The sequence below is a fragment of the Arachis ipaensis genome, chromosome B5 (genome assembly GCF_059453495.1).
Source record: "Arachis ipaensis isolate K30076 ecotype BB chromosome B5, ASM5945349v1, whole genome shotgun sequence".
Lineage (NCBI taxonomy): Eukaryota > Viridiplantae > Streptophyta > Magnoliopsida > Fabales > Fabaceae > Arachis > Arachis ipaensis.
The window spans coordinates 36,159,335-36,171,538 of NC_142440.1; the positions used below are offsets into that span (position 1 = coordinate 36,159,335).

Genomic DNA, 12,204 nt, shown 5'->3' on the forward strand with positions numbered 1-12,204 from the left:
CAATTTTCAAAAACTATTTTCAAAAATCACTAACTCTTTTTCAAAATAATTTTCGAAAATTATCCCTCCCTCATCTCATTCTATTTATTCATTCATATCCTAACATCTCATCTCACATCTCTTCCATTGGTACAGTTGTGTTTCTTCCTTTACATCACATCCTTTATCTCCCCCTCTTCTTCTACTTACAAAGGGATCCCTATACTGTGGTATAAAGGATTTTCATTATTATTATTATTTTTCTGTGCCTTCTTCTTTGTCATATGAGCAGGAGCAAGGATAAGAACATTCTTGTGGAAGCAGATCCAGAACCTGAAAGGACTCTGAAGAGAAAATTAAGAGAAGCTAAAATACAACAATCCAGAGATAACCTTTCAGAAATTTTCGAACAGGCAGAGGAGATGGCAGCTGAAAATAATAATAATGAAAGGAGGATGCTTGGTGACTTTACTGCACCTAATTCCAATTTACATGGAAGAAGCATCTCCATTCCTGCCATTGGAGCAAACAATTTTGAGCTGAAACCTCAATTAGTTTCTCTGATGCAGCAGAACTGCAAGTTTCATGGACTTCCATCTGAAGATCCTTTTCAGTTCTTAACTGAATTCTTGCAGATATGTGATACTGTTAAGACTAATGGAGTAGATCCTGAAGTCTACAGGCTCATGCTTTTCCCTTTTGCTGTAAGAGACAGAGCTAGATTATGGTTGGATTCTCAACCTAAAGACAGCCTGAACTCTTGGGATAAGCTGGTCACGGCTTTCTTAGCCAAGTACTTTCCTCCTCAAAAGCTGAGCAAGCTTAGAGCTGATGTTCAAACCTTCAGACAGAAAGAAGGTGAATCCCTCTATGAAGCTTGGGAAAGATACAAACAGTTGACCAAAAAGTGTCCTTCTGACATGCTTTCAGAATGGACCATCCTGGATATATTCTATGATGGTATGTCTGAGTTATCTAAGATGTCATTGGATACTTCTGCAGGTGGATCCATTCACCTAAAGAAAACGCCTGCAGAAGCTCAAGAACTCATTGACATGGTTGCTAATAACCAGTTCATGTACACTTCTGAAAGGAATCCTGTGAATAATGGGACGCCTATGAAGAAGGGAGTTCTTGAAGTTGATACTCTGAATGCCATATTGGCTCAGAATAAAATATTGACTCAGCAAGTCAATATGATCTCTCAGAGTCTGCATGGAATGCAAGCTGCATCCAACAGTACTCAAGAGGCATCTTCTGAAGAAGAAGCCTATGATCCTGAGAACCCTGCAATAGCAGAGGTAAATTACTTAGGTGAACCTTATGGAAACACCTATAACTCAACATGGAGAAATCATCCATATTTCTCATGGAAGGATCAAAAGCCCCAACAAGGCTTTAATAATGGTGGAAGAAACAGGTTTAGCAATAGCAAGCCTTTTCCATCATCAACTCAGCAACAGACAGAGAACTCTGAACAAAATGCTTCTAATTTAGCAAATCTAGTCTCTGATCTATCTAAGGCCACTGTAAGTTTCATGAATGAAACAAGGTCTTCCATTAGAAATCTGGAAGCACAAGTGGGCCAGCTGAGTAAAAGGATCACTGAAATCCCTCCTAGTACTCTCCCAAGCAATACAGAAGAGAACCCAAAAGGAGAGTGCAAGGCCATTGACATAAGCGCCATGGCCGAACCTGAGAGGAGAGGAGAGGACGTGAATCCCAAGGAGGAAGACCTCCTGGGACGTCTAGTGGTCAATAAGGAGCTTCCCTCTGAGGAACCAAAGGACTCTGAGGCTCATCTAGAGACCATAGAGATTCCATTGAACCTCCTTATGCCCTTCATGAGCTCGGCTGAGTATTCCTCTTCTGAAGAGAATGAGGATGTTACTGAAGAGCAAACTGCCAAGTTTCTTGGTGCAATCATGAAGCTGAATGCCAAATTATTTGGCATTGATACTTGGGAAGTTGAACCTCCCTTGTTCATCAATGAACTAAGTGATCTGGATCAACTGACATTGCCTCAGAAGAGACAGGATCCTGGAAAGTTCATAATACCCTGCACCTTAGGCACCATGATCTTTAAGGCTCTGTGTGACCTTGGTTCAGGGATAAACCTCATGCCCCTCTCTGTAATAGAGAAACTGGGAATCTATGGGGTGCAAGCTGCTAAAATCTCACTAGAGATGGCAGACAGCTCAAGAAAATAGGCTTATGGACAAGTAGAAGATGTATTAGTAAAGGTTGAGGGCCTTTACATACCTACTGATTTCATAGTCCTGGATACTGGAAAGGAAGAGGATGAATCCATCATCCTAGGAAGACCTTTCCTTGCCACAGCAAGAGCTGTGATTGATGTTGACAGAGGTGAAATAGTCCTTCAATGGAATGAGAACTCCCTTGTATTCAAAACTCAAGGATCTCCCTCTGCAACCATGGAGAGGAAGCAGGAAAAGCTTCTCTCCAAGCAGAGTCAACCAGAGCCCCCACAGTCAAACTCTAAGTTTGGTGTTGGAGAGTCTCAACAAAGCTCTGCACATCTGTGAGGCTCCCTGAGAGCCCACTGTCAAGCTATTGACATTAAAGAAGCGCTTGTTGGGAGGCAACCCAATGTTTATCTAATTCTTATTTTTATTGTTTTTCATGTTTTCTTAGGTTCATGATCATGTGGAGTCACAAAATAAACAAAAAAATCAAAAACGGAATCAAAAACAGCAGAAGAAAAATCACACCCTGGAGGAGCATCTGTCTGGCGTTCAAACGCCAGAACAGAGCATAGTTCTGGCGCTGAACGCTCAGAATGGGAGCATTCTGGCGCTGAACTCCCAGAACAAGCATGGTTCTGGCGTTCAACGCCAGAAATGGCAGCAAATGGGCGTTGAACGCCCAAAATGGGCACCAACCTGGCGCTGAACGCCCAGAGTTGTGTGCAAGGGCATTTTGCATGCCTAAATTGGTGCAGGGATGTAAATGACTTGACACCTCAGGATCTGTGGACCCCACAGGATCCACTCAGGATCTGTGGACCCCACAGGATCATCTCAGGATCTGTGGACCCCACAGGATCCCCACCTACCTCTACTCACCTCTTCTCACCACTCTCTTTCACACAACCCCATAAACACTCTTCCCAAAAACCCTTCACCAATCACCTCAATCTCTCTCCCCCACTAAACCTTCACCACTCACATCCATCCACTCTTCCCCATAAACCTACCTCATAAACTCCACCTACCTTCAAAATTCAAAACCAATTTCCCACCCAAACCCACCCATATGGCCGAACCAATACCCCCCCCCCTCCCTTCCCTATATAAAGACCTCCATTCTTCACCACATTCCCACAACACACCCCTCTACACTCTCCTTGGCCGAAACCACCTCTCCCTCTCCCTCTCCATATTTCTTCTTCTTCTTCTTCTTCTATTCTTTTGTTTATTGCTCGAGGGCGAGCAATATTCTAAGTTTGGTGTGGTAAAAGCATAGCTTTTTTGTTTTTCCATTACCATTGATGGCACCTAAGACCGGAGAATCCTCTAGAAGAGGGAAAGGGAAGATAAAAGCTTCCACATCCGAGTCATGGGAGATGGAAAGGTTCATTTCCAAAGCCCATCAAGACCACTTCTATGATGTTGTGGCCAAGAAGAAGGTGATCCCTGAGATCTCTTTTAAACTCAAAAGAAATGAGTATCCGGAGATCCGACATGAAATTCAAAGAAGAGGTTGGGAAGTTCTAACAAACCCCATCCAACAAGTCGGCATCTTAATGGTTCAAGAGTTCTATGCCAATGCATGGATCACCAAGAACCATGATCAAAGTAAGAACCCGGATCCAAAGAACTATGTTTCAATGGTTCGGGGAAAATACTTAGATTTTAGTCCGAAGAATGTGAGGTTGGCGTTCAACTTGCCATACATGGAAGAGAACGCACGCCCCTACACAAGGAGAGTCAACTTTGATCAAAGGTTGGACCAAGTCCTTATGGACATATGTGTAGAAGGAGCTCAATGGAAGATTGACTCCAAAGGCAAGCCGGTTCAACTAAGAAGATTGGACCTCAAGCCTATAGCTAGAGGATGGTTGGAGTTTATTCAATGCTCAATCATTCCCACTAGCAACCGGTCTGAAGTTACTATAGACCGGGCCATCATGATCCATAGCATCATAATTGGAGAAGAGGTGGAAGTTCATGAGATTATACCTCAAGAACTCTACAAGGTGGCTGACAAGTCCTCCACCATGGCAAGGTTAGCCTTTCCTCACCTCATTTGCCACCTATGCAATTCAGCTGGGATTGACATAGAGGGAGATATCCTCATCAAAGAGGACAAGCCCATCACTAAGAAAAAGATGGAGCAAGCAAGAGAGCCCAGTCATGGAGCTCAAGAGGCGCAAGAAGCTCACTTCCATGAGACTCCGGAAATGCCTCAAATGCACTTTCCTCCACAAAACTATTGGGAGCAAATCAACACCTCCCTAGGAGAATTGAGTTCCAATATGGGACAACTAAGGGTGGAACATCAAGAGCACTCCATCATGCTTCATGAAATAAGAGAAGATCAAAAAGCAATGAGGGAGGAGCAACAAAGACAAGGAAGAGACATAGAAGAGCTCAAGGACATCATTGGTTCCTCAAGAAGGAAACGCCACCATCACTAAGGTGGATTCATTCCTTGTTCTTGCTTTCTCTGTTTTTCGTTTCTATGTTATGTGCTTATCTATGTTTGTGTCTTCATTACATGATCATTAGTAGTTAGTAACTATGTCTTGAAGTTATAAATGTCCTATGAATCCATCACCTCTCTTAAATGAAAAAACTGTTTTAATTCAAAAGAACAAGAAGTACATGAGTTTCGAATTTATCCTTGAACTTAGTTTAATTATATTAATGTGGTGACAATGCTTCTTGTTTTCTGAATGAATGCTTGAACAGTGCATATGTCTTTTGAAGTTGTTGTTTAAGAATGTTAAATATATTGGCTCTTGAAAGAATGATGACTAGGAGACATGTTATTTGATAATCTGAAAAATCATAAAAATGATTCTTGAAGCAAGAAAAAGCAGCAAAGAACAAAGCTTGCAGAAAAAAAAAATAGAAAAAAAATAGGCGAAAAAAAAATAGAAAGAAAAAGAAAAAGCAAGCAGAAAAAGCCAAAAGCTCTTAAAACCAAGAGGCAAGAGCAAAAAGCCAATAACCCTTAAAACCAAAAGGCAAGGGTAAATAAAAAAAAGGATCCCAAGGCTTTGAGCATCAGTGGATAGGAGGGCCTAAAGGAATAAAATCCTGGTCTAAGCGGCTAAACCAAGCTGTCCCTAACCATGTGCTTGTGGCGTGTAGGTGTCAAGTGAAAACTTGAGACTGAGCGGTTAAAGTCAAGGTCCAAAGCAAAAACAAAGAGTGTGCTTAAGAACCCTGGACACCTCTAATTGGGGACTTTAGCAAAGCTGAGTCACAATCTGAAAAGGTTCACCCAATTATGTGTCTGTGGCATTTATGTATCCGGTGGTAATACTGGAAAACAAAGTGCTTAGGGCCACGGCCAAGACTCATAAAGAAGCTGTGTTCAAGAATCATCATACTGAACTAGGAGAGTCAATAACACTATTCGAAATCTGAAATTCCTATAGATGCCAATCATTCCAAACTTCAATGGATAGAGTGAGATGCCAAAACTATTCAAGAGGCAAAAAGCTATAAGTCCCGCTCATATGATTGAAGCTCTGTTTCATTGATAGTTTGGAATTTATAGTATATTCTCTTCTTTTTATCCTATTTGATTTTTAGTTGCTTGGGGACAAGCAACAATTTAAGTTTGGTGTTGTGATGAGCGGATAATTTATACGCTTTTTGACATTGTTTTTAGTATGTTTTTAGTAGGATCTAGTTACTTTTAGGGATGTTTTCATTAGTTTTTATGTTAAATTCACATTTTTGGACTTTACTATGAGTTTGTGTGTTTTTCTGTGATTTCAGGTATTTTCTGGCTAAAATTGAGGGACTTGAGCAGAAATCAGATTCAGAGGTTGAAAAAGGACTGCTGATGTTGTTGGATTCTGACCTCCCTGCACTCAAAGTGGATTTTCTGGAGCTACAGAACTCGAAATGGCGCGCTTCTAATTGCGTTGGAAAGTAGACATCCAGGGCTTTCCAGCAATATATAATAGTCCATACTTTGTCCATGAATTGACGACGTAAACTGGCGTTCAACGCCAGCCTTCTGCCCAAATCTGGCGTCCAGCGCCAGAAAAGGATCCAAAACCAGAGTTGAACGCCCAAACTGGCACAGAAACTGGCGTTCAACTCCACAAATGGCCTCTACACGTGCAACACTCAGGCTCAGCCCAAACACACACCAAGTGGGCCCAGGAAGTGGATTTTTGCATCAATTACTTACTCATGTAAACCCTAGTGACTAGTTTATTATAAATAGGACCTTTCACTATTGTATTAGGCATCTTTGGACGCCTGGTTCTTAGATCAGAGGGGCTGGCCATCTCGGCCATGCCTGGACCTTCACTTATGTATTTTCAACGGTAGAGTTTCTACACTCCATAGATTAAGGTGTGGAGCTCTGCTGTTCCTCAAAGATTAATGCAAAGTACTACTGTTTTCTATTCAATTCTTCTTATTTCGTTTCTAAGATATCCATTCGCACCCAAGAACGTAATGAAGGTGATGATTATGTGTGACGCTCATCACCATCTCCCCTATGAACGCGTGCCTGACAAACACTTCTGTTCTACATGAATTAAGCTAGAATGAGTATCTCTTAGATCTCCTAACTAGAATCTTCGTGGCGTAAGCTAGAATGATGGCGGCATTCAAGAGAATCCGGAAGGTCTAAACCTTGTCTGTGGTATTCTGAGTAGGATTCAATGATTGCATGACTGTGACGAGCTTCAAACTCGCGAGTGCTGGGCGTTAGTGGCAGACGCAAAAGGAGGGTGAATCCTATTCCAGCATGATCGAGAACCGACAGATGAATAGCCGTGCCGTGACAGGGTGCGTGAGCATATTATTCACTGAGAGGAGGGGATGTAGCCACTGACAACGGTGATGCCCTTGCATACAGCCAGCCATAGAAAGGAGTAAGACTGATTGGATGAAGATAGCAGGAAAGCAGAGGTTCAGAGGAACGAAAGCAACTCCATTCGCTTATCTGAAATTCCTACCAATGAATTACATAAGTATCTCTATCCCTTTTATTGTTTATTTTAATCTAATAAAGTATCATGTTTAAATCAGCCTGACTGAGATTTGCAAGGTGACCATAGCTTGCTTCATACCAACAATCTCCGTGGGATTCGACCCTTACTCACGTAAGGTATTACTTGGACGACACAGTGCACTTGCTGGTTAGTTGTATCGAAGTTGTGACAATTATGAATTAAGATCAAAGCACCAAGCTTTGGAGCCATTACCAGGGATTGTTCGAGCCTGGACATCACAATTTCGTGCATCAAGTTTTTGGCGCCGTTGCCGGGGATTGTTTGAGTTTGGACAACTGACGGCTCATCTTGTTGCTCAGATTAGGTAATTTTCTTTTTGTTTTCTTTTCAAAAAATTTTCTAAAATATTTTCAAAAAAATTTTCATCTGTTTTCGAAAAAAATAAAATTGTTTTCAAAAATTTATCCAAAATTTTTAAGAATGATTTCTAGTGTTTCATGAAGCATGTGAAGCCTGGCTGGCTGTAAAGCCATGTCTAAATTTATTTGGACTGAGGCTTGCAATTTGTTATCAAGAGCAAATTAGTTGTTGCTCATCCACCCGCTGCGGATCCATGATCACCTGCTGAAGCTTGGCTGGCCATTGGCCATGTCTAGTGTTTTGGACTGGAGCTTTCATTGAAAGCTTGGCTGGCTAGTGAGCCATGTCTAATTCCTGGACTGAAGCTTTAGACTAACATGGCAAGATTCCTGGAATTCATATTAAAAATTTTGGAATCCTTATTTTTTCTTTTTCATACTATTTTCGAAAAAAAAAATCCAAAAAAAATTAGAAAATCATAAAAATCAAAAATATTTTGTGTTTCTTATTTGAGTCTTGAGTCATGTTATAAGTTTGGTGTCACTTGCATATGCATCTAGCATTTTTCGAAAATATCATGCATTCATAGTGTTCTTCATGATCTTCAAGTTGTTCTTGGTAAGTCTTCTTGTTTGATCTTGATGATTTTTTGTTTTGTGTCTTTTCATGTTTATCATATGCATTCTTGAATTCTTAGTGCGTAAGCATTAAAGAATTCTAAGTTTGGTGTCTTGCATGTTTTCTTTGCATTAAAAATTTTTCAAAATTATGTCTATGATGTTCATCTTGACATTCAAAGTGTTCTTGGTGTTCATCTTGACATTCATAGCATTCTTGCATGCATCACATGTTTTGATCTAAAAATTTCATGCATTGCATATTTTTCATGTTTTTCATAAAAATTTCAAAAATAAAAAAAATATATCTTTCCCTTTTTCTCTCATCAAATTCGAAAATTTGAGTTGACTTTTTCAAAAAAATTTAAAATCAAGTTGTTTCTCATGAGTCAAATCAAATTTTCAATTTGAAAATCTTATCTTTTTCAAAATCTTTTTCAAAAATCAAATCTTTTTCAAAATTCTTAGTTATTTTCGAAAATTTCAAAAATATTTTTCAAAAATCTTTTTCTTATTTTTATACCAAATTTTCGAAAATAACAATAACAATTAATGTTTTGATTCAAAAAAATTTCAAGTTTGTTACTTGCTTGTTAAGAAAGATTCAAACTTTAAGTTCTAGAATCATATCTTATGATTTCTTGTGAATCAAGTCATTAATTGTGATTTTAAAAATTAAATCTTTTTCAAAACTAATTTCTATCATATCTTTTCAAAAATATCTTCTTATCTTATCTTTTTCAAAATTTGATTTCAAAATATCTTTTCTAACTTCCTAACTTCCTATCTTTTCAAAATTTGTTTCAACTAACTAACTAACTTTTTGTTTGTTTCTTAACTTTTTCAAAACCACCTAACTAACTCTCTCTCTCTCATTTTTCGAAAATATCTTCCCCCTTTTTTCAAAATTTCTTTTTAATTAATTAATTATTTTTAATTTTATTTTTAATTTAAAAAAATTTTCGAAAAAAAAAACACTAACAATTTTCAAAAACTATTTTCAAAAATCACTAACTCTTTTTCAAAATAATTTTCGAAAATTATCCCTCCCTCATCTCATTCTATTTATTCATTCATATCCTAACATCTCATCTCACATCTCTTCCATTGGTACAGTTGTGTTTCTTCCTTTACATCACATCCTTTATCTCCCCCTCTTCTTCTACTTACAAAGGGATCCCTATACTGTGGTATAAAGGATTTCCATTATTATTATTATTTTTCTGTGCCTTCTTCTTTGTCATATGAGCAGGAGCAAGGATAAGAACATTCTTGTGGAAGCAGATCCAGAACCTGAAAGGACTCTGAAGAGAAAATTAAGAGAAGCTAAAATACAACAATCCAGAGATAACCTTTCAGAAATTTTCGAACAGGCAGAGGAGATGGCAGCTGAAAATAATAATAATGAAAGGAGGATGCTTGGTGACTTTACTGCACCTAATTCCAATTTACATGGAAGAAGCATCTCCATTCCTGCCATTGGAGCAAACAATTTTGAGCTGAAACCTCAATTAGTTTCTCTGATGCAGCAGAACTGCAAGTTTCATGGACTTCCATCTGAAGATCCTTTTCAGTTCTTAACTGAATTCTTGCAGATATGTGATACTGTTAAGACTAATGGAGTAGATCCTGAAGTCTACAGGCTCATGCTTTTCCCTTTTGCTGTAAGAGACAGAGCTAGATTATGGTTGGATTCTCAACCTAAAGACAGCCTGAACTCTTGGGATAAGCTGGTCACGGCTTTCTTAGCCAAGTACTTTCCTCCTCAAAAACTGAGCAAGCTTAGAGCTGATGTTCAAACCTTCAGACAGAAAGAAGGTGAATCCCTCTATGAAGCTTGGGAAAGATACAAACAGTTGACCAAAAAGTGTCCTTCTGACATGCTTTCAGAATGGACCATCCTGGATATATTCTATGATGGTCTGTCTGAGTTATCTAAGATGTCATTGGATACTTCTGCAGGTGGATCCATTCACCTAAAGAAAACGCCTGCAGAAGCTCAAGAACTCATTGACATGGTTGCTAATAACCAGTTCATGTACACTTCTGAAAGGAATCCTGTGAATAATGGGACGCCTATGAAGAAGGGAGTTCTTGAAGTTGATACTCTGAATGCCATATTGGCTCAGAATAAAATATTGACTCAGCAAGTCAATATGATCTCTCAGAGTCTGCATGGAATGCAAGCTGCATCCAACAGTACTCAAGAGGCATCTTCTGAAGAAGAAGCCTATGATCCTGAGAACCCTGCAATAGCAGAGGTAAATTACTTAGGTGAACCTTATGGAAACACCTATAACTCAACATGGAGAAATCATCCATATTTCTCATGGAATGATCAAAAGCCCCAACAAGGCTTTAATAATGGTGGAAGAAACAGGTTTAGCAATAGCAAGCCTTTTCCATCATCAACTCAGCAACAGACAGAGAACTCTGAACAAAATGCTTCTAATTTAGCAAATCTAGTCTCTGATCTATCTAAGGCCACTGTAAGTTTCATGAATGAAACAAGGTCTTCCATTAGAAATCTGGAAGCACAAGTGGGCCAGCTGAGTAAAAGGATCACTGAAATCCCTCCTAGTACTCTCCCAAGCAATACAGAAGAGAACCCAAAAGGAGAGTGCAAGGCCATTGACATAAGCGCCATGGCCGAACCTGAGAGGAGAGGAGAGGACGTGAATCCCAAGGAGGAAGACCTCCTGGGACGTCCAGTGGTCAATAAGGAGCTTCCCTCTGAGGAACCAAAGGACTCTGAGGCTCATCTAGAGACCATAGAGATTCCATTGAACCTCCTTATGCCCTTCATGAGCTCGGCTGAGTATTCCTCTTCTGAAGAGAATGAGGATGTTACTGAAGAGCAAACTGCCAAGTTTCTTGGTGCAATCATGAAGCTGAATGCCAAATTATTTGGCATTGATACTTGGGAAGTTGAACCTCCCTTGTTCATCAATGAACTAAGTGATCTGGATCAACTGACATTGCCTCAGAAGAGACAGGATCCTGGAAAGTTCATAATACCCTGCACCTTAGGCACCATGATCTTTAAGGCTCTATGTGACCTTGGTTCAGGGATAAACCTCATGCCCCTCTCTGTAATAGAGAAACTGGGAATCTATGGGGTGCAAGCTGCTAAAATCTCACTAGAGATGGCAGACAGCTCAAGAAAACAGGCTTATGGACAAGTAGAAGATGTATTAGTAAAGGTTGAGGGCCTTTACATACCTACTGATTTCATAGTCCTGGATACTGGAAAGGAAGAGGATGAATCCATCATCCTAGGAAGACCTTTCCTTGCCACAGCAAGAGCTGTGATTGATGTTGACAGAGGTGAAATAGTCCTTCAATGGAATGAGAACTCCCTTGTATTCAAAACTCAAGGATCTCCCTCCGCAACCATGGAGAGGAAGCAGGAAAAGCTTCTCTCCAAGCAGAGTCAACCAGAGCCCCCACAGTCAAACTCTAAGTTTGGTGTTGGAGAGTCTCAACAAAGCTCTGCACATCTGTGAGGCTCCCTGAGAGCCCACTGTCAAGCTATTGACATTAAAGAAGCGCTTGTTGGGAGGAAACCCAATGTTTATCTAATTCTTATTTTTATTGTTTTTCATGTTTTCTTAGGTTCATGATCATGTGGAGTCACAAAATAAACAAAAAAATCAAAAACGGAATCAAAAACAGCAGAAGAAAAATCACACCCTGGAGGAGCATCTGTCTGGCGTTCAAACGCCAGAACAGAGCATAGTTCTGGCGCTGAACGCTCAGAATGGGAGCATTCTGGCGCTGAACTCCCAGAACAAGCATGGTTCTGGCGTTCAACGCCAAAAATGGCAGCAAATGGGCGTTGAACGCCCAAAATGGGCACCAACCTGGCGCTGAACGCCCAGAGTTGTGTGCAAGGGCATTTTGCATGCCTAAATTGGTGCAGGGATGTAAATGCCTTGACACCTCAGGATCTGTGGACCCCACAGGATCATCTCAGGATCTGTGGACCCCACAGGATCCCCACCTACCTCCACTCACCTCTTCTCACCACTCTCTTTCACACAACCCCATAAACACTCTTCCCAAAAACCCTTCACC

General features: G+C 40.1%; 2 non-coding genes across 2 annotated transcripts; both read right to left on the reverse strand.

The window, feature by feature from the left end:
* Nucleotides 1-797: 797 nt before the first annotated feature.
* On the reverse strand, nt 798-905 carry LOC148563848 (small nucleolar RNA R71). The gene has a single exon (XR_015884158.1). It is a non-coding gene; the product is annotated as a small nucleolar RNA R71 (small nucleolar RNA).
* Nucleotides 906-9,905: 9,000 nt separating this feature from the next.
* LOC148563849 (small nucleolar RNA R71) lies at nt 9,906-10,013 on the reverse strand. The gene has a single exon (XR_015884160.1). It is a non-coding gene; the product is annotated as a small nucleolar RNA R71 (small nucleolar RNA).
* Between the last annotated feature and the right edge of the window lie 2,191 nt (nt 10,014-12,204).